This window comes from Cupressus sempervirens, chromosome 3 (assembly GCF_028749045.1).
Source record: "Cupressus sempervirens isolate cs-2001-9-10 chromosome 3, ASM2874904v1, whole genome shotgun sequence".
Taxonomy (NCBI): domain Eukaryota; kingdom Viridiplantae; phylum Streptophyta; class Pinopsida; order Cupressales; family Cupressaceae; genus Cupressus; species Cupressus sempervirens.
In genome coordinates, this window is record NC_143120.1 from 159,837,741 (window position 1) to 159,862,567 (window position 24,827).

Here is a 24,827-nt window from a genome sequence, read left to right on the forward strand (position 1 = left end):
GCTACACAAGCCCAGACTACAACACTAGCCCCAACTACTCGGGACCCTATAGCACCCCCCCTACTTGGGAAGTCACTGCTACATAGCATCGTCTATTTACTTCCATGCTTTTAGATCAAGGCTGCACTATTGACTTGGACATTGATAGTGTTTTTTCATTGCATGATTCAAATATCAGTCAAATCAGCAGAGCATTACACATTGCTACGGTAAATATCTCTATATGTTTAAATTGATTTTAATTATGGTAAATAATATGTCTATATGTTTAAATTTATATGTGTGTGTGTGTGTGTTTGCGTATTGTAACGCCCCACCAAGGGATCCAAAAGAATTAACCTAAAGTTTCTCTAAGTTTGCTAAACATTTTTTTTTTTTTTTAAAGTAAGAAAGTATGACATACACATCAAACACATAGTAGCGGAAGCAATAACATGTAATCATCGACAAACATACATTGCAAGTTACATTTCTTAAAGATCCCAAGACGTTGAGTCACGTTTAAATTTAATTAAATCTAAGTTTAACAACTATCACATACATATGAAAGAATAATCAGAAAGTCCCATGTCCATAATATACATTTGTTCTGAATGCCTCTCGGCAAATTAATTCGGAATGCTCAATCATCCACTGTACAAGTCACAGGGTATGAAAGGCTTAAAAGAATATACATATGTAAAGATCAAGATACAACATCCTTAAATCCATGATACAAAGTACAGTAAAAATATATGAAACTATTCACCATACATGATACATCCATACATCCATAATGATAAAACATCTATCATAAAATCTAACCATCCATCATAATAATCCAAGAACATAGTGAAGGTAAATGCCAATCATGAAAACTCTAGCCACGGTGACCACGGAACGGATCTCAATGGTAAGAGTAAAAGCACTACCACCCGACCGCGTGGAACCTAAATGGTCCACTCCCACCGCACTGAGGAGATAGTCTCAAGTCCGAAATAGGATAACAAAACCTATAATCAAAATTACTCTCTAAGTCCAGGAAATCCTATAAGTATGCTAACTCAAGGGTTCCTAAAAAGATCGACATCTAAATCCCAGAGGTACCACAAGACACGTAGGAAACCTAATATGCAAGCGGGAAAGTGTCATCGCAAAAGTCACGTAGAAGTTACCCGAGCAATCCCTTAGGAATTCCAGGTCCCTACTGATCCTGCGGCCACTAGTATCCTCTCGTACTGATGAGGCATACTATGGAATGCAAGGCCGTAACCAAGCGTTCTCTCTACCCCATCCTAGTCTGTACTAGCACTCATGGCATGGGAGAGAACATACAATTATCTTGTTAGGTTCATTTTCTCTCATTTAGTGTAAATGTTTTCACTTATTAAAAACGACTTACAATGGGTTTCTCAAGGCAGCCTCTTAGGGCTCCGACCCCCATTGCAAGCCACTTCTCGACTCCACACATAGATAACCTACCCTAGCTCATGAACTCGTAAATCAAAGAATCATAATAAAACCACCTCAGTCCTATACGAGCAACTGAAAAACATCATAAAAAGATAATCCACAAAATTACATCAGTTCTTCATGAGCAACAGATAACATCAAATAGTAATCATGTAATCACGATAGTTCTCTATCAGCAACTGAAGGCATCAATGATAAGTCACAAAATCCAATGGTTCTCTAATGAGAAACCAGAAAGTAATACAAGTATAACTAATCGAGACTCAGAAATGGTTATCAAATATAACTGATCGAGACTCAAAAATGGTTAAGTTAGGTATTCTCAAATACATACACCTCAGCTTCACACAAGGAAACTGGAAAGCAACAACAAACAGTAACACAAACATATCATAGAGCACTTCATCACATTACCATGGTCAGGTTAAGAAAGATCGAGACCAAATCATCATGACATCACATTCACAACCCCGAGCCTCTGGTAACAACCTGAACTGGTCAACGCTAAACCAACCCCAAAACATTCAAAGTACAAAGACAACATCAAAGTCTCAGAGATTGGATCTGAAAGTATATTGTTTGAGTTAAGGTAAGGTTTATGTTTCAGTTTAATGTCAAATTCAAGTAACTAGGTTTTCTCAACTACCCTTTACGATTATCCCTTTTCTATAATAACTTTCATTAAATCAATATCCAAATTTATAATTTAGTCAAATAAAATTCATTATTAATTAACTTAATTAAACCAATTTTAATTAAATTAATCAATAATCATTTGATCTAATTACTTATTTAAATCTAACCATTAATTGTTAATTTATTAATATTTAAGCAAAATTATTAATAAATTAAAATTTACAAACTATGTCTATGCATTTAATATTTATTTATTAAATATTAATAAAGTTTAAACTATTATAAAATTAAATATATTATAATTTTATTATTTAAAAAAAAATTTAAATAAATAAAATTTGTTTTAATAAATTAAAAATTATATTAAAAAAAAAAAAAACAAAAGAAAAATCAAAGTTTCATATTTTTTATATTCAAAATAACGTTTATAGCCCGTCGGCTTGGTCGCAGGCCTGCGGCGGTAGGTACTCTGTACTTGCCATCGTAGTACCTGCGACGCAGGTACTATCAGCCTGCGACAGTGGGGGGCGGGTACGGGGTGATTCCCTCCCCCCCCACTATAAATATATATATATATATATATATATATATATATATATATATATATATATATTTTTTTTTTAAAAAAAACAAAAGAATACCATTTCGTTATTAATAAGACTCTTATTAATAAACAAATTAATTAAGAATATATATATATATATATATAAATTTATAAATATATATATATATATATATATAAGCATTGAAAAATTGGTCTCCTTTTTAAATTGATATAGAAAATATATAGTCAACCAATCGATCTACTAATTTAGAATGTCGGTATTAGATTCAACCCTTCCCATTTAAATCTTATGTATACAGAAGTTTATTGGCAAGCATCTGATAAATTCCAATATCGTAATGTTTTAACATTCATCACAGAGAATTTAGATATACAATCCACAGGCATGAAGAAGACAAGGAATAGAGAGATTGCGTAAATAATCAACGATCAACACACAAGACCCTACCTGATCCTGATGCTAATATACAATCTCCAAGAACTGTATAAGAATTCGCTCCTCTCAATCACCTTCCTCTGGAACACTTTCTTGGTATCAGCTTTCTGAAATTCGCTTCCAAAAATTGTCTCCCAAAAATTTTCGTCCAGATTCCTCTCTCTCAAAAATGAACTCCCAAAGTTGTGATAAGCAATTTCTCCTCAATTCGGGGCACTAATTGTGCGTTTACCTGAGAAGACTCTTTGCACAACTCAGTTAACTCCAATTTAACTTTTATTATCTTTTCTTATTCTTTTGCATTCAACTTTCATGCACATTAAGTTGAATTATTAAATAACTTTATTTAAAATTTCACTTGACTTCAATTCTTAATTAATTTATTACTTTAAATCTTATGTGCACTTTTAAGAAATTAAAATAACATTATTAATTTTTATAATTTAATCTTTTAATTTAATTCTTATATTTAACTCATGTTTAGATCATGCGATCTAGAATTCTTAATAAATTAATATCTTTCAACTTTTAATTTATTTTAGAACTTAATTGATAACATATTTAATTAATTTAAATAATATTTAGCATTTATTTAAAAATGAACTCCAAATATATTATTATTAAATTAAATTAATATTATCTTGTTCTAAATATATCTTTGAACTTTAATCTCCAACTTTAATTATTTTAATTAATTAATTAATTAATTAAATATAAAGATATCATAATAATTCTCTATTTAATTAAATCATTAATTAAATCTTTTTTTTTTTTTTTAATTAGACTTAATTAATAGAAAATACACCAAGGACTCATAAAGCAACATACGAAAACCCATCATAGAGAAATACATACCAAAACAACAAAAAGGGTTATAATCACGAAATTACATCATTTGATGCATTCGGAGGGCACTTAACTCAGATACTTGTCCTAATTATCAATTAGGACGATTGGCTAAAGGGTTTAGGATTTGGACTTAAGAGTTTATCTCCCCTCTCTTACCATTGAGACAGTGCGATAGGGTACGCTCATCCTGACAATTCAGGGAAGTCGATACCCGGTACCTGCAACCTGCATAAAATCCACGCATGTACAAACACAATATTCTAAGCTAAACAGACAATGGCAGGAAGTGGTGCATCGTGTAGATCCCGACTAGCAGGTGACTACGACTCCCTTCCTTAACCATATCAGAAACACCATACATAAATAAAACAGCATGCACACCATACACATGCAGTATGGGGTAAGTATCCATAAGAAGCACATGGAATAATAAACCATCTAACTAATCATCATCGATAACTGAAACCATTGAATAATCATCATACATGCATGAAATATAGAGTACCAAGTAATCTCATCATATAATAAACTGAGTGTAAACATCATCTGATAATCTCTAAAATAATAATACTAATCATCAAACATAAATTGGCCTAAAAGAGTTTGGCAATCATATCATAAATGTAGCTCAAAAATGTAAACTAGGGGCAGGCACTACATCTATAACTGATCGAGACTCAAAAATGGTTAAGTTAGGTATTCTCAAATACATACACCTCAGCTTCACACAAGGAAACTAGAAAGCAACAACACACACACACACACACACACACACACACACACACACATAAATTTAAACATATAGACATATTATTTACCATAATTAAAATCAATTTAAACATATAGAGATATTTTACCAAAATGTTGCTTATTATTAAATAATAGAATTCAAAAATAAAATAAAATTTAAAAAACAAAATAATATTAAACTTACCACTCTTACCTTATTGTCGACGGCTTTGACGTTTTCCTACAACCATAAATTTAAAAAAAAACAGCACCCAATATGTTTTAAGGTGGCGACTATTTTAGGATGGCGACTGTTTTAAAACAGCGTCCAATATGTTTTATTTAAAAAACGTAGGCTAGGGGGTTTATAGATTTTGTTTAATGTTTAAAGTTCTTTTTAAAATTTTATAAGCTTTGCATGTTTCTTCATATTATTAATAGATTTGTTCTTGTGTTCCTCGATGATATTCTGATATATTCTAAGTCCCAAAAGGAACATGAGGAACATTTGAGTTTAGTTTTGCAGTGCTTGAGAGATAATCAACTTTATGCCAATGCGGCAAAGTGTGATTTCTTTCAATCAGAGATACAGTATTTGGGACACGTTATTTCAGGCGAAGGTATCTCTGTAGACCCTGCGAAGATCCAAGCAATAGTAGATTGGCCTGCACCAAGAAACGTGCAAAGCTTATAAAATTTTAAAAAGAACTTTAAACATTAAACAAAATCTATAAACCCCCTAGCCTACGTTTTTTAAATAAAACATATTGGACGTTGTTTTAAAACAGTCGCCATCCTAAAATAGTTGCCACCTTAAAACATATTGGGTGCTGTTTTTTTTTAAATTTATGGTTGTAGGAAAACGTCAAAGCCGCCGACAATAAGGTAAGAGTGGTAAGTTTAATATTATTTTGTTTTTTAAATTTTATTTTATTTTTGAATTCTATTATTTAATAATAAGCAACATTTTGGTAAAATATCTCTATATGTTTAAATTGATTTTAATTATGGTAAATAATATGTCTATATGTTTAAATTTATATGTGTGTGTGTGTGTGTGTGTTTGCGTATGTGTTATAGGGTATGAGTGATAGTATGTTATGTTTTGTTGAGATGCAAACACCGACAGATCCTACACATCCTGAGTCTCAGGTATGTTACAATTTAAATATATATATATTTGATTTATATACATGTATCTTGATATAATATGTATATGTATCTTGATATAATTTATCTATACATAATTAAATGATCCACTATCATTTGACATAGGGTTCAGACATAGCTAATAGACCCTTTTGGGGACAGCCAGGATTAGGAGGGGGATGTAGCTGATTATCATCATGGCCTTTTATTTTATTACACACATGTTATTTCTAGATAAATGTTTAATGGACACTTTGAAGTTTTATATATTATTTCTAGATACATGTTTATATGGACACTTTGATGTTTTAAATATTATTTTTAGATACATGTTTATATGGGCACTTTGATGTTTTATATGTTATTTCCAGATACATGTTTATATGGACACTTTGATGTTTTATATGTTATTTCTAGATACATGTTTATATCATGGATCTATTTTGATGTTTTATATATGTTATTTTCAAATATTTGATACATCATATTTTTATACATTTGATATGGGTACATTATTCTCCAGATATATGTACATGTATGTTAGTGATCTTTTAATGTACACATGTATCTTATTGATCTTTTAGTGTCTTAATCTTTTATGTTTATGTATGTGTTGTTCATGTTTATGTATATGTTATTCATTTTAATGTCTTAATCTAAGTGTAATTAACTATATTTAATAACATTTCTTAAGGGGAGATCCTATATCATACATAAGAATGTAGATTAATGTATATTTTATTTCATAGATGTATGTAAATATGTTCACATTAAATGTAGACATGTATGTTTTCAATAATCATGTTTAAATGTATATGTTATTGTTTTTAATGCCTTAAAATCTAAGTATATAATTAACTATATTTAATGACATGTCTTAAAGGGGGATCCTAAAATTAATATGTTATAAGAATGTCTAGATTAATGCATAGGTAAGAATATAACATATACATGTACATAAGAACATATAAAGACCATCACCTAAAAAATGCATGCTACAACATTTAATTAATAAAAGTTAATACATGTATATGTTTTCAATATTCATGTTTATGTATATGTTATTGTTTTTGATGCCTTAATCTACGTATAATTAACTATATTTAATGGCATGTCTTAATATAAGTATAATTAACTATATTTAATGATATGCCTTAATTAACTATAATTAACTATATTTAATGTCTTAATTAACTCTATTTAATGACATGTCTTAATTAACTATAATTAACAACATTTAATTAATAAAATATAACATTTAATATGTAACATAGAATATAACATATACATGTAAGAACATATTTAAAGAGTATGGCCTAAAGAATGCATGTAACAACATTTAATTATAAAAGTTAATACATACAAGAACATAACGATTATATACAAACATAAAGAATGTATCATACAAGAAAATATAAAGATTATATGTACATAAATACATAACAACATTAACAATCATATATATGTAAGAAAACATAAACAATGTACATATAAATACATACAAATACTAAAGGGTTTGTCTTAAAGGAGAGGTCAGGTAAAAGGTGGTACTAAGGGGATTTTCTAATAGGTGGTCTTAAGGGGAGGTTCTAAGAGATTGTCTTAAGGGGAGGTCCTAAGAGGTGGTCTTAAATGAGATATCCATGTCGAATTTAAATAAAAATAACAAAACATGTCTAATTTCGCATATCCTTGAGATAAATGATCCAATGTATACAAATTTATAAATCAAATATCCTGTCAACATTAAATATGAAAGTATAAGAGCTACATAGACATAGTTGAACTAGAGCTCCATAATAAGTACATAGGTAAACTAGAGCTCCACAAACAATGCATTGTTAGGATCCTCTCTAGTTTTTATTATCTTTAGAAGTTTTTCATGTTCTTCAATAGGCAATTTCCACTTTTGATTTCCATGATGTCCTCTTCTTTGTATTGCTTCAAATTGTAATTTGGTTGCTATAACATGGTTACTGTAATGTAAAACTTTTCCTCCAGGCTTGTATTCAATAAATTTGATACTACTATCAGTTACCCTTGTTTGTTGATAATATGTTCCTTCAATAACAACTAATCCAATTGGATATGACTGTTGATCAGCATCTATAGTTCCTTCTAGCAACTTGTGTTTTTCTTTTGTGCATCTTAAAAGATAATAGTCCACATTTTCCACATTATCTAGTAAGGCTTGAACTACAAAAATATCTACTGCATGTATATAAAAATATAGATAAATATAAATTAATTTAAAAATGAATATACATGTATATTAATTTATATATATGTATATATGCACACAAACCTACCATAACTAAATTAGAAATGCGCTCATAATCAACTGAATATATAAGATCATGAATGTTAATGTCAATGTCAGCATCTTCAAAAGGAGGCTTTCTAACTATCTCCTTCAAATCCCAATGTGAAACATATCCATTCATAATATTTTCACATGCACTCACTAGATTGTCATTAATGCAGTCATCACAAAAACATGTTTTCTCTCTTACTTTAATTATTGGAGCTTTATGGTTTCCTGTAGTCATCACTTGATGCAAACTTCTAATACCAGTAATTGTTTGACAATTGTAAGGATTAGATCGCTCTATATATGTTACAAATAAAATAAAAAATTGTCATATTTCAAAATAAATATTTAATTAAAAATCAACTTGATTTGAAAAATACATTAAAAATAAATATAACTTAGTTCACCTTTCACCTCCCAAAAGTAACACTTATTGTATTTAGTATCTCGAGTAGCAAAATGAACTTTGCACCATTCAACAATTTGATTTGCGCTCTCTATCCTATTCCTTGTATGTACATACAATATATGCATATATATAATTTAAACTATATGGTACTAGTATCAAACATACACATTAAAAATACATATATTTACCTACAAGTTCATATTGTCAAAGCACACATTTTATACATGCTCTTGCTCCATCATGCTCCCCTTTTCTGTGTCCGCTTTCAAAAAAATTTCATAAAAACCTAACATTGGTTCTAGCATGTTGCATTGCTAACCAATCAAATGCTTTTGCAAATTTGAATTATCCCGTGAACATGAAACATGATAAATATCTACAATTATCTATGTACATGTATCAAATTGAAATAGACATGTCAAAATAAATAAGTTAAAATAAAGTTAAATAAATGTGTAAGTTTGTGTATACTAACCTACACTTCCATCAGACCAAATCCAGTGCTCTGAAACATTTATTCCACGATTTCTGATATCTTTAGGGAACATTGCAAAACAATGAGCCACATAACTCCTATCATGAACTCTATCATCACTAATATAGAAATGAACCTCTTTGATGATGATGCGTTCATTTTTATCCAACCTTTCTATCTGATTCAGCTCAAATTGTGCATGTCTATAGGTCACTTGCACAAATATTGCAACTTGTTCAGAATGATAATATTGCCCATAAAGCTTTTTTTGAGGTGCAAATGTATAATTCTTTAAAAAATCTACAATTGAAAGTATACAACTAGGTGGAAAATAATTTTTGGAATCATGAAATTGTTTAGCTTGCCATCGTGCACCATGACAATGTTGGATATGTGGATATATCAATTGATGGAACTTGGTCATGAACTCATCATAATGCAATTCACTCTCCTTCAATACAATTTTTTTAGATTCATCTCCTTTCTTATGTTGGCATGTCTCATATTCATATCTCATCCATGAAACTGGTGTAGATTCATTAATATTCTCAACTTACGTAATTTTAAAAAATTTACATAAATCTCCACAATCTTCACACTAATTTTTTATGCATTGCACTTTGAATTCATCTGAATTTTCTAATTTATCACATAATATGGACCTCACAAATTTTGTTGTACTACTAGGGATAACCAAATTAGGATCAAGTACTGCCATAAAATTTTTATATGATTACAAGTGTAGATCAAATTCAACATGATTTTGACAACAAGTTTCATGCATCTTATTTATGTGTACAAAGGAAGGATGCAAAATCTCAAACATCCTCTGACATATTTTGACATTTAAAAATTCTTGTTTGAATGTTTGAAATAATTCACTTTGAGTTATATCTATGAAATGTTTTGGATGTTCAATTTTGGCCCCTGTCTCTTGATCTTTAATTTGTATAGTATCATGCTTGTTGGAAGAAACACGAGAATGTGTGGTCCAAAATTCAATAATTTGTCTTCTTACATCTTTTAAAATTTTGTGTTTTCGAGAAACTCTAGAAATATTCACCCAATTATTCTCAATGTTATCATCTAGCATATTTTTCCGCTTGATTTATCTCTAGACAGTTCTTCTAGATATATGTAGTACATCATAAATTACACGTACCTATTTTCTATGTGTCAATTTTTTATTAGATATAGTAGTCAGCAATACTCTACATGCATTACTCAAATCACCTCCTCGAGTTGTGTTGTCAATTTTTTTATAAGCATTTTGCAAGTTTTCAACTATTGTTTTATTAATACTATGTGCATGGTTTTTTCTATTATCAACACCCAACAATTCTAAAACAAGTCTCATATCTTTTCTCCTAAATAACTTGACAACTAATTGTGCCTATCCAAAATATACTTTTATCCTTGAAATATTCATCCCACATGTTCTGACAATTCTTTCTAATACTATTATCATTTATCATATCTTTAGATGGAATTTGGTTTAAAAGTAGTTCTTCATCCAAATTCATCAAATTTTTTATGCCTTCTAACTTGTCTCTATTAGCAAAACTACCAATTTCTTCCTCTTCATTACTTTCATTTTCTTCATGAATCTCATCCTGTTCAAGAATTTCAGTAGGTTGGTTTTGGTTATGTTTTGTATGACCTTTGATTTTGTCACCTCTTATTCTATCATATTTCCTTGATCTTTTCCTTTTACTGCCCATTGAATACTTTAATCTATAGAAATAAAAATAAATAAATTTAGATTTCACTAAATATCAGATAATGCTTCAATATAGAATACATAAAAATAAGAATAAGTAGATGGGAAAAAACACCTTCAAAATATTGGATCCTTTGCAATCCTGATTAAATCTGCAGAATAATAGCTGAAAATTGATTCAAAATTAGTTGTCTTCCGAAAATCCTCTTCCAATTTTCGTTGTTCTATATATTTATTTATTTTTTAAACAAAAATAAACTTTATTTTATATCAGACAGCGACATTAACTACTTGTGGTTTAATCGGCTGACAGGGGTTTCGGCCAAAATTGGTCTGACCAAAAGGGTTATGGCTAAAACGGTTTCAGCCATAACTACCTATGTGGCATCTTAGGTGGTAGCCACACAAAAAAAAAAAAAAAAAAAAAAAAAACTTCTATAAACATCTCATTTTGAAGGCCAATTTGACTTACCAAATTGAAGTTTTTTTTAAAACTTAAAATATACTTTTGTAAGTCTTGGAGTCACAATTATGTTCATATAAAAAAAAATTATTTTGATTATGGATAATATGTTATAATTTGAAAATATTACAAGTAGGTATTTTAAGATTCAGGGAGATCTCTATTCAAAAATAAGAAAAAAATAGTATATCATGTCCAAAAATTATTATTTTTTAATGTTGCACTAGAGGAGAGAGTCTTCTTTAAGAATATGTAATTTATTTTTAAAAATATATAGATTTGATGGAAAAAGTTCGACGTGAAAAAAAAATGTCAATTTCTGATAACTTTGACTTTGACCAGTTATAACTTGAAAAATATTAGCCGAATTTTAATTTTTCTTTTTTGGTGCACTAGGTATACATGTCAACTCTAACATATTCCAAAATTAGACCAAAATATGAACATTTGAATATATTTGTTTGATGGGAAACAAATTTATATTTTCAGTATTTTAAAAAAAAAAAAATAGACTTTAAAAATTCAAAAATAAATAAAATTTTCATTCAATTTTTTTAAAAAAAAAATTACAAACATATACTTCATCCAATTTTACACATTTCATTAGTTTACATCAGCTTTGAATTCTAAACACAAATGCCACTTTTATATTGTTAAAGTTGAAGAGTTTAAATTTTGATATGACTTTTCCTTTGTAAAAGGTGACATAGGTTTGTGCTTTTCTCCACAACCTAAGTTAGACCTTTTTAGGGTTTCAATCTCCTTTATAATGGTGATCTCTCTTTTTAATTAGCCAGTTCATTGTTGATAATAGCAATCTCTTTTTTGCTCATCAAGAATATCTCATCTATGGATTTGGCAATTCCTACCTCCATAATTTTTACTTCTTTTTCTATGACAGGTGTTTGCATGCAGGTGGTTCTTGGGAGCTATAGGGTTGATATTTCATCAACTTCAACATGGTATCAAAGCTCCAGATCTTCATGCCTCTGTTATGTTCTTAAGAGATTTGGCATTGATTTTCACATCTATGGCTTTCAAAGGATTTTGTATTGGATCTAGAGAGGAACTATATCTCAGAGCACTGTAAGTCCAAACGGACATCACCATTGAGCTCAAAGCGCTAAAAAATCCATATAAAATATGTCCAATTTGGAAGTTGTTGAAATCTGAGACAAAAATGTTTTGCACCTAGATTGTTTTGACCTAGGCACGCAAAATGAGGCAGTATTTTTTATTTTTGATAAAAATTAAGAAAAAGAGGCGTTATTATGTATTAAAAAAATTAATTTTTTTTTAATGATGCGCATGCCTTATACTTAAGTGGAAGGTGCGATTTTTTGGAAGGCATGGGACAAAGGCCCTGCCTCGTACCCTCGCCTTGGGCTTCATCTGCACACATGTTTGTGCGCCGTTTTTTCTGTGGAGCATGCTTGGACCTCTGCATTATTTATTTAAGACACTTGCACCTTTTTTAAGCTGTGCAACATAAAGCCCACCATTTACTACCTTGGAACTAGCAAAAGACGAAATAAATTTCCTTTGAGCGGATGTGTTGGGCAGCATTTTTTTTATGACTGCTCCTTTGGATGGTAACTATGCATAATGGTTATGAATCATTCCTTGGTCTTCTCACCTGTACCCTCTGTGCCAATGGCCACATGAGCTAGTCACATGCTCAATCAAAAACATATTTGTTCGGATCAGTGACAGAAGTTTTGGTATCGCGAGTCTTTCTCATCTGACATCATGTAAGACCAATATCAGTGCCCTTCACCTCTTAAGGATTAGTGGTTTGACTACCCATAAATTTGGTGTTCTTTCAGGGACTCTACATTTTCTATGCATGAACCCATGCATCCTTGGTTCTCTATTGTTCCACGTCAACTGTTCAGTGCATGAAGAGCGGTTTCCACATTCTTTGTTGGCAGTTTTGGACTTAGTTTTGGTGTTGCGTGATTTGTCTGGGCCCGTCTTGTTTTTGGTATGTGGGTTGTATTTTTTTCTCGTGTGCTATGCTGAGGTGATTAAAGTAAGTGTGGATGGAAACTTAGTCAAAATTCCAAAGGTTTTTATCGTTCTATAAGCCTGCAAGCTAGCTGGGGTCAATATCTCGCACTTTTGTTACCATCCCCATCTCTCCATTGCAAGAAATTGCAGAATGTGTCTCGTTGAGGTGGAGAAAATTCCCAAGCCTATTGCATTTTATGCAATACCTACACTTCCAAGTATGAAGAAGATAAAAATGAGAGAATTGATGAGCGCCTTGATATAAGAGAATTGATAAGTCCCTTGATATAGATGATAAAATAACAAGCCTTTCCTATGGTGCTTCAGAGAGATGCAGATATCTATATTTAATACACCAAACCCATGATTGCAAGAAATGTCCTTAATATAGAATTCGAGGATCATTTCTGGAACTCTTATCTTTATGCATGTGAGCTCATCATCCTTTATGTTCATTTTAAAAAAAGGAAAGCCCAATAAGGCAAAGAGACAATTGGTTGTTAAAAAACCCATGGGCATAAACCATATTTTCCACGTGTTTTGGAATCTCCAATTCATGATTTTTGGTGAAATCCTCATTAGTGAAGGTTCACTCCTTCTTACATGGGGAATAGCTATTCTATTATGGAGCATGACCACCCTTAAAATGAAACTCTGATAAGTTTCTCAATGATAAAATGGTTTTCAACATTAAGTGTTTGCTCAGGGCATGATGACTATGTCACCCAACCAAAGCAATCATAACACGAAAGATTCTCCCCATGCATTGATATCGATGGATAGACACATCCACTTGGAATGTGTAATACCCCAAAATTGGCTCATTGCCATTATACCAATTCTGGTCTATTCCTAATAATTTCAAACTCCTATTCTAATAGGCAATTCTCATTCTGTTATTCGCTATTTGACTTAATTGTCAGATGCAAAAAACCTAAATTTGCATTCATCATGATTATTATTTAATTCCTATAGTATTTACTCGTATTAGTCACATTAAACCTATTGATTAATATTTAATTTAATTATTAAGTATTTATACTTTAATTAAGTTATAATTATATCCTAAGGCTAATGTACTATGGAATTAAATTTATTTAATTTAATAAATACGCCTATTTTAATTAATTAAATGTAATTATTTAATTAAATGAGAAAGGTATTTCTAATTAATTAAAAGAAATTATTTAATTAAATGGAGTACTTACTTCTAAATAATTAAACAAAGTTATTTAATTGAATGGGAAGACATTCCTAATTAATTAAATGAAGTTATTTAATTAAACAAAAGTGTCTCTAATTAATTAAAGATTATTTAATTAAATAGAAAAAGTAATTATGAGAGCATATTTCATTTCATTAAATTAAATATCTCAACAAAATCTCTCTTCAGTTTAAAAAGGGGAATTTCGAGTTCACTATTGATCAAAAATGAGTTAACTCAGTTAACTCCTTTTTCTACTCAAATTAAAACAGTTAACTCCTTATTTTACTCAAATTAAGTCTGTTAACTCCCTTTAATTTGGGAATCTCCCTTTATGACTGAAACTCATCTTCAATCCTGACCGTTGATCTGAATCAATCTCAACCATTGATGGATTCCAGGAGGCTCTATTTAAGAGACCCTCATCTCTTCATTTTAGGAGGATGAATTGATTTGCTATCGAATTGCTATTGAAATTCATGCTCATATTTACTTACATTTCTTGCATACATTCTCATTCTTAGTTTAATCTCATTTTAGTTTAATCATGCATATGCTTAATCTAGTTTGCTTCATTTGTTCTTAGATTACATTGCATCTTTCATTTTTTAGATTAATCTGTATACTCATTCTTAGCTTAATTCCATTGTCAAATCCTTCGTTCTTAGAGGGTCTGGTTGCCTGCACCTCGATTCTGAGGATATTAACAGGCAAAATCCCTTTAGATAGAAGGCAACAAGTCGCTTTGCAGGGAAAATTTTGGATGAACAATTCAATGTTCATTCCGCAATGAATTCGCAAATAAGGACTGTGTTGAAGTGTGTGTGTGTTAGCATAGGCCGCATTTTCACATATACAGAATGTTGGAGAAATTCATAAAGATGTCAGTCTAATCCAAGTCTATTCTTATGGGGTAATATTTCATAGTATTTTATACAACTGATGGGTTTGGTGACTCGATAAGAGGTAAATAAGAAGCTTTAAGGATTTATCGCCAAAGTTCTTAGTTAATTTACAAAGTTTGAGGGACTCCAAAATAGTGAAGACGTATGTCCACCTATTGTAATAGATATTAAATGATATTATTGTAACCAAATATAAGAAAGTATTCCAAACACTTAGGAAATGGTATGAATCATGAAAAGAAAACATGATTTGTCGACTGAGGGGAAATAGGCAAGAATTTAGTTTTCCCAAGAGTTGATAACCAAAATGTTATGGGAAAGGTTGAGCGATAAATATCTGACAGCAAGTGAAGATAAGGTTCTTCTTTTCCTATTATGGGAGTTTTGTAGTTCTAGGAGGAAGGGGAGAATGGTATTTGTATTATAACAGGGGAGTATATGAGAGTTTATTTTTTATTTTCAGCATTCTTAATTGCAAAGGGAAGATATGTAATAGTCTTGTGGTTGTTGTTTTATATATAGAAATATGAATGAATTTATATCATAGGTCAAATGGGTCATATATTTAATTTTCTTGATTAAGAGTAATTATGAGGTTTTTTTTCTTTACATTTCTAGATATAATCTTCCTTTTTGTATCAAACATGTGTCGTTCTTAATATTGTGGTTCATGTACTCACATTTTTTTGAATGGTATGTTTAACTTCACTTATTTCCTCTATAAATCAAAGAGTTGAATAGGTGATCTTATGGTTATTTGTTCATCCACTTGTTAGTTTGTAAATCCGATAATAGCACTCATTCCATTGTTATGGGTGAGAGTTAGCATGTCTTAGTGCCTTCTAGTTAAAGGTATATCTAGATGTTTAATTCATTGAATATATCCTAAGAGGAAGTTGTACCATTCAATCCAATGCAATGATAATCTATCCAACTGTTGGTAGAATTTATGTCTTCATCTTGGCATTTTGAGTCATTATGTAGATTTATTTTTCAAAGGATATATATGTTTACCAACAAAACATATCTAAGCATGTGATTTCATGTTCATGAGCATAATAATCATCATTTTAGAAAATTCATCAACAAACAAGATGAAATATCTGTCAGCATAGCAACTTTCTATACCAATATGTCCACACAAGTTAGTATGCACAAGTTCCAAGATATCATTAGAGTGTGTGCCTTTCTTGAAAAACTTGGTTTTTTCATATTACCAAGTTGACATTCTTTACACATATCATTCTTAGGTTTTTGTAGATTTAATAAGCCTCTAACTCTTTTCTTTTTACTCACCTTGACCATGTTCTCAAATTTTACATGACATAACCTTTTATGCCACAACCATACATCCTCAATTTTACCAAATAAACATGCCTCAATAGTAGGATCAAGATAAAAATAAGTTACTTTTTGTCGATATCCCAATTTCAATAATATTTTTTTTTAGCATCGTAGATCTTGAATTTTCTATTCTGAACTTCTAGCTTGTGACCTAAATTTTTCAACTGAGAAACACTCAAATGATTATACTTTATTCTGTGTACCTAGTAACCATCATCATATATTCAATAAGTATCATTCAACATTAGTTATCATCTACCTTTCACTAGACATTGAACATCATTATGTAGCTTAACAATTCCACCACCATTAATTTCTTCAAATTTGTCAAACTTACTTAATTCACCAGTCATGTGATGTAAGCATCTACTATCTATAGTCCATGAATCATTAGTTCTAACATGTGAAATAAGAACGATTTCATTCTCATGCCTTTGTTAGAATGGGGTTGGTGTTGCACCAAAAGATTGATCTGTCAATGCTCGATACAATGACTCAACTTATAATACACAGGAGATGGTTAAGCCCTTGTCACAAATCCTGAGGGGAGTGTTGAACAAATTTCTAACAATCTCCCCTCAGTGTTACCCAAGGGTCTAGGGATTCAAACTTGTGACCAAGCTCTGATACCACTTGTTAGAATGGAGTTTTCATTGCACCAAAAGACTGATCTATCAATGTGTGATACAACCACTCAACTTATAGTACATAGGAGGCAGTTTAGCCCTTGTTACGAATCTTGAGGGGAGCACTGAAAAAATTTCTAATAGCCTTTCTCTATTGGGATCTTCCTTTATAGCAACATATACCATCTCAACTACTTCATTCTCTTTGTCATTACTAGACTCGGTGTGCTCTTCTTCAGTAATGTAGCATGATTTCTTCCCTTAGGGTTTGTGGTCCTTTTTTGTTCATGTACTTGTAATCTTTCTTGTCATTTTTGTCACTCTTTCTTTTGTTAGGATATTTCTAGCAAAAAAATGACCAACTTAATTGCACTTAAAATAGACCAAAGGTATTTACCTTTGAATTTACCTTTACCTCTTGATACCCTTCAAGCAAGAAATGCTTCAAGTTCATCTAGATCATCTTCAGATTCAGACTCACTTTCTTCTATACTTTTCTTTTCTTTCTTTGATCTTCCAATGGTTAGTAAATAATGAAAAACATTGTCAAGTGTGACCATACTATTATCATAATTGCTCAATTCAAATGTAGTCAACTGACCAACTAAATTGTCAAGTGTCAAAATCTTACCAGGCATAGATCTCACTTCTTAAATTACAAAAACTTTGATAGCATAAACAATAAGAAGAGTTCTAAGAACTTTAATGACAATTTCATTGTCATTGATAATTCCTCTAGCAACTCTGATTGCACTTACAACTTCTTTAATTTGATTCACATACTATGCAACACTTTTACCTTCTTTTATTCTCATGTCATCATACTTTCCTCTCAAATGTTTAGTTTTAGCTCTCAGCACATTTAGATCTCCACTGTGTATAAGTGCCAATTTGTCCCACATCTGTTTAGCATTTGTACAATTCTTGATATCATCAAACTCAACATATTAAGTGTAGATTCAATCTAAATCATCAAGCTATTGTGATTCCTCTTTTTATTCATTTTCTCCATAGTCATAGGAGTAGAAGATGTAGTGTAGTCACAATCCAACTAGATAGTAATATTATCTCCAATTCCATATAGGTTTATCCTCATTCTATCTGTTAGAGTAATTAGATATTTTCTAATTAACTCTAGTTTCTTAAGATAAACTTTAGGCATACAATAATTAATTCTTTTATTAATTATTATTATGCAATCTAAGGTTAGACCTTTTTAGGGTTTCAATCTCCTTTATAACGATGATATCTCTTTGTAAATAACCAATTCATTATTGATAATAGGAATCTCTTTTTTGCTCATCAATAATATCTCATCTATAGATCTGGCAATTCATGCCTCCATAGTTTTTGCTTCTCTCCTTCTATGACAGGTGTTTGCATGCAATTGATTCTTGGGAACTGTGGGGTTGATCTTTTATCAACTTCAACATGATATTAGAGCTCTAGATCTTCATGTCCATGTTCTTTTCTTGAGAGATTTGGCATTGGTTTTTAGATCTATGACTTTTAGAGAATTTTGTATTGGATCTGGGGAGGAACTATTTTTCAGAGCATTATGAGTCCAAACAAACATCATTGTTGAGCTCAAAGCACTCAAAAACCCCCTATTTCCATATAAAATACGTCCAATTTGGATGCTGTTGAAATTTGAGACAAAAGAATTTTGCACCCAGGTCGTGGGCACAAAAAATGATGCAATATTTTTTATTTTTAATAAAAAATTTAAGAGGGAGGTGTTATTATGTATCAAAAAAAGATTAATTTTTTTTTAATGATGTGCATGCCTTATACTTAAGTGGAAGATGCAATTTTTTAGAAGGCATGGGACAAAGGCCCTACCTCATACCCTCACCTTGGGCTTTGTCTGCACACATGTGTTTGTGTGCCCTTTTTTGTGGAGCATGCTTGGACCTCTGCATTTTTTGTTTAAGACACTTGCACCTTTTTTTGGCTCTACAACATAAAGCCCACCATTACTACCTTGGAACTAGAAAAATATGAAACGAATTTCCTTTGAGCACATGCATTGGGCCTCATTTTTTTTTATGACCACTCATTTGGATGGTAACTATGCATAATGGTTATGGGTCATTCCACGTTCTTCTCACATGTACCCTCTACGCCAATGGCCACATGAGCCAGTCACATGCTCAATCAAAGACAATTTTTTTGGGGTCAATGACAGATTTTTTGGGGTCAATGACAGATGTTTTGGTATTGTGAGTCTTTCTCATCTAACATCATGTAAGGCCAATGTCAGTGCCCTTCACCTCTTGCAGGTGCCCTTCACCTCTTGTGATTTAGTGGTTTGACTGCCCATGTTTTTGGTGTTCTTTTCAGAACTCTACATTTTCTATGCATAAACCCATGTATCCTTGGTTCTTGGTTGTTCCACATCAACTATTCAATGTATGAAGTGGAGCAGTTTCCAAATTCATTGTTGGTAGTTTTGGACTTAGTTTTGGTGTTGCACAATTTGTGTGGGCCCACCTTTTTTTTTGTACGTGGGTTGTATTTTTTTCTCGTGTGCTATGCTGAGGCAATTGAAGTAAGTGTGGATGGAAATTTAGTCAAAATTCCAAAAGTTTTTATTTTTCTTCAGGCCTACAAGCTAGTTAGGGTCAATATCTCATGCTTTTATACCATCCCCATCTCTCCATTGCAAGAAATTGTAGAATGTGTCTCATTGAGGTGGGGAAAATCCCCAAGCCTATTGCATTTTGTGCAATGCCTACACTTCCAGGTATGAAGATAAAGATGAATACTCCATTGGAAAAGAAGGCGAGAGAATGAGTGATGGAATTCTTGTTAATAAATCATCATCTTGATTGCCCAATTTGTGATGGAGGGGAATGTAATCTCCAAGATTAGTCAATGGCATTTGGGGTAGATTATGGATGTTTCATTGAGACCATGAGATCTATGGTGGATAAGAACCTCAGTCCTCTTGTTAAAACCATCATGACTAGGTGTATCCAATGTACAAGGTGTGTCAGGTTTGCTTCTAAGTTTGCTAGGGTGGAGGAACTTAGTATTTTGGAAGCCACATCTTTATTGATGGGAGTCATACTTCTCTCACCAATCATGAGTTTGACATTTGATTTTAATGTAAATGGTGGGTTCTAGATGACTTTGGGAGTTTTTAAATTAAGCTCCTAGTGCTTTTGGTGGATTATTTATGGGTCACCAAAATTTTTCTAGCATCGACCCTTTGATTCATTGACAGTGACTTTTTCGTCATCATGTTTTGTTTCTAGCAAGTAGATTTTTTTCTAGTTGGGGTCATTTTCAAGAATTTTTTGCCTTAACGTCCATTTTCCCATCAAATTAGGGCTCATCACTTGCTGATGTCAATGCCATGTTAGCACTACATCAGCACATCTTCTCACCTCTTCAGTCTCTATTTGGACCTACCTTCACATTTTTTCTCATATCTTGAACATATTGACTCCATTTTCCAAAAATGAGATATTGTCGAAAAGCTAGTTTCAAGCTTGTCACAGTGATACAATTAGTTTTTAGTTTTCATACTTTTTTGATGGCTTTGCCTATTGTCAAAGTCAAGGGTATAGTTTTTGTTGGTGTAAATAAGTATTTACTATTTACACTTACTTAAGTTTACTTAGGTTAATGCATTATTTTAATATTTATTTATTAGTCACCTAGGAGTATGTGCACTCTTGTGAGTTGTCATGTTGACAACATAGGGGTCCGCACCTCTTTTATGCACATGTTGTCTACAACACAGGAGTTAGCACACTAATTAGGCACATAGTGTCTATAGCCTTCTCAATCTTATCCACTCATCTAGAATGTTGGATAAGGTGTGTGCTTAGTTGTCAATTCTTATCTTATCTCCTGGTTGGTTCTATAGAAATTCTAGGTGCTTCCTAAGAGGCCTTTATATATAGGCACTCCTAGTGTGTTTGGACATACTGAACATACTGAACAAAGCAATATATTAGGACATACTCTGAGTAATTGATCATATTTATTTTTGGTCTACAATTGTGCTTGTGTTGAGTTCTATGATCTTCGGTGAATTTTTCCCTAAGGAAAATTCTTACATGGTATTAGAGCTCTTGGAGAATTCCTCTTCATAAAGCTGTTTGAGACCATCTTCTTGCTTTAGCACTGCAACTTGACTCTGGAGTACTACAAAAATTGGGAGTGTCTAGAGCCAGATCTGACCTCAAGCCATTGCATCCAAAATGCTGATTTGGTAAAAATTGGCTATAAAGTTGCCTATCTTCAGCCATAGTTGAATGTGATGCAATTTTTTTTAGCAAATCGACACCTTGAGGCCTCAATTTGCAAGTATAGGTATGGTCATTATATTTTTTCTCTGAATTTTCATCATATTTCTTCAAAGAATTTACAAAAAAAAAATTCCCTTTAGGCAATTTGCAGAGAATTTTTTTTAGCAGAACTAGGCTATCAGATCCTAGCCCTGTGTAGAGAATATTCCACTGCTACCTAGGAATATTCCATTTACATTGGTCAGCATTTACATTGGGTTCACATAGCATCACTGGTGAATATTCTTGAATTTCTGGCAGCTAAGTCCAACTGACCACTTTCCATTGGTGGCATCTCACAAACTGACAAGTCATTTCACCGGCCTTTCAAACCTTGGTTCTATTGTTGTAGGTTTGTTGTTTTATATAGTCCAAAAGCTTCCCACACATCCCATGTGGGATTAAACTATACAAACCCAACAGCCTGAACTTTCATTAGTGATGACTGTTGTCTTTTTCTGCATTAAGATCCGATAGCATGTTCTGTCAATTTCAAAACTCAGAATCATGGGACTAAAGCTTGGAAATCTAGCACATATTTTGTTGTTCCCACTAACTAATAACTAAACTTGGCATCAGATTTCAATGCTGAGATTTTTGCACACCTTTTTTGATGTCGGCAACAACCCAACACCCGCTTTGAGGATTCCAGGTGTGGTTTGGCATATTCCACGCAGTGTTAAACATTTCGGGGCTATTTAAAACATTTTTGGCTCAAAAGCCTGTTTCCTGCCTTGCGCCACAGTGTGTCCTATAGCTACCACACCTAGCCCTATAACAACTTGCCACACGCTCATAACGATAGGTCCAATCACCGTCCAATGGACCGGTACATTAGTGCACATGTCAGCATCTGACATAGATGACTATACCTACCATGGTGTACATTTTTGTACATCCACATAGATAGCCACATCATTGTGATATGCTAGCTTTTTCTGTACAGGTGAAGTAAGCAAGCGACATCATTAGTCCATACTGCCATGTCAGTAGGGGGCCAAATTTTTGCTAACATCATCATTTTTCTATATTAAAATTGATTGTCATTTGACTATCAAAACTAGGAAATTTTCAACTCCAATGATGGCCATTTGACCATCAAATTTAAGTACCTAGTATTTGCTCCAGATTGCTTTTCAATTTGGTAGCTTGAATTTGTGAGCCCATAACTTGGACATCCAGACTCTATTTCAGGTGCAATTTTTTTCAAAATTGGGTAGAATTTCCTAAATTCTCTAGTGGTGGTGTCATTTTTTAGTTTTGGTGCAAATATTTTTTAGAAATTGCATCTTTTGGCAACTGTACCTATTCAATTCTACATTTTGCAACTTGAAATGATCCATATGGGCTCACCTAGACTCGAAAATAGGTTCTATTATTTTTGAAAGTGTATATTTTTTCATCTACTTTTTAGATTTGTAGTCAAATTCTAGGGTTGTGTGGATATAAATCTCACTTTCAGAACTAGGGCCTTTTCTACATTGTATTGCTTTCCTTTCTTTTCAAAATTTAGCTACAGTGCTTAGTTCTAGTTTTAGCCCTCAAAAGGCAATTACAATAGGCAAAATCAGAAGTCTACTTTATTCATTTTGACAAGTGGCCATTGTACATGCACCACATATAAAGTGCCAAAGCATCTTTTTTGGGGGGGTGGGGGGTGGGTTCTTTGTTTCTTTGGAGGTTACATTGATTGGTCCATCATGGAAGTGGAAGATTTGATTTCTTTTGTTAGAAATGCTTTAGAATAATTGAGAGGGGGTGATGAATTAGTTATTCAAGGTCCAAATGTCCTATTCAAACTTTTCACTAAGTGTAGTGAACCCATTCAACCATTCATTCATCCAAGCTTTAACTTATCTAATCAACAAGTTACTGTAAATCAACATGCAAGTATAACACATAAGAAGTCAACACATGACACAATGATTTACATGAAAACTCAATTTGGGAAAAACCTCCAGTAACATGCTACTCAATTCTCACTCTTCTAAAGTGATGCCCTATGAAAGGCTTGCCTTATTAAAGGCTTACAACACACTGTTAATTGTGACCTTGTTAGAGGATTTAACCACCCTGTTAGAAGTTGGCCTAGTTAGAGGACTTTAGAACATTCACTTGGACTGCCACCCTGTTAAAGGATTTATAAATGGCTATTAGGCCAACCTAAGTCTATAGGATTTTTAGATCTAATACAATTGCTAGAGAGTATTAGAAAATCTTGACCTGACTACAACATACAACTTATCTTGTAGATCTCAGATCACTTCTCAGCTCATACCCTTTCCTGGCCTTCAATCTCTGCAACTCTTGACAGCTTGCCCTTCTTTCAAGCTTTGTCTCCTTGAGTCTCCACACTCAATGTACCAACGCAATCATCTCTTCATGACCACTCATAGAATTAGAGCCTCTATGCTCTTCCTTCTCCTAGATATATCCTCCTTGACACCCTTCTAACCACTTCATAGATTTGGCTCTTTAGCAGCAATAGTATCAGCAACTCTTTGCTTCTTGGTCTATGACTTCTTAAATAGAAGTCTTGGAGTTCCTTTTTCTGCTCGATTCTTCAATTCTTTAGTTTCAATTCGCATGGATTAGGTAGGATTTATTGCATCTAACCCATATTCTATTTCCCCTAGAAACTTCTTGAATAATCCTTTAAAATTCACCCAAAAATGGTTTACATAGGATTTTGTGCCACCAACTTGTCATCGTTATCTTCCAACTCGTTCACAAAATTCAATGTAACCACTATGTCAGCTTAGATTTGGTGAATCTTTGTCATTTCTAATAATGCAGAAGCTCTACACTATTGAAATACTGGTGCTCGGCACATACTATGTTACTCGACATCAATTGTGTTTTTCCTAATGCTTAGCACCTAAAGATCACTCGACACCAACTAAATTTTTTTTGATGCTCGACACCTGATCTTCACTCGACACATGAAGATCCCTCAGCACACACTACAAATGTCTGTTACTTGGCTTCTACTAAAAATTTGCTTGGCTTCAACTAACTTACTTGGCACTCAATTATGATCTTAGTTTAAGCTTTGCAATCAACCTTGTTACAACTTCTTCCTCTAATGTTTCTAAGTGTGACCAACCTCTGTATCCTTGAGTATGTCATCAATACATTACTTAACCATTGTCTTAACTAATCCTTGCACTTCATTACAACATCATAACTCAACCTTTCCCTTAGGTGCTTTTGTTACATCTTGTTGATCAAATCCTCTTCATC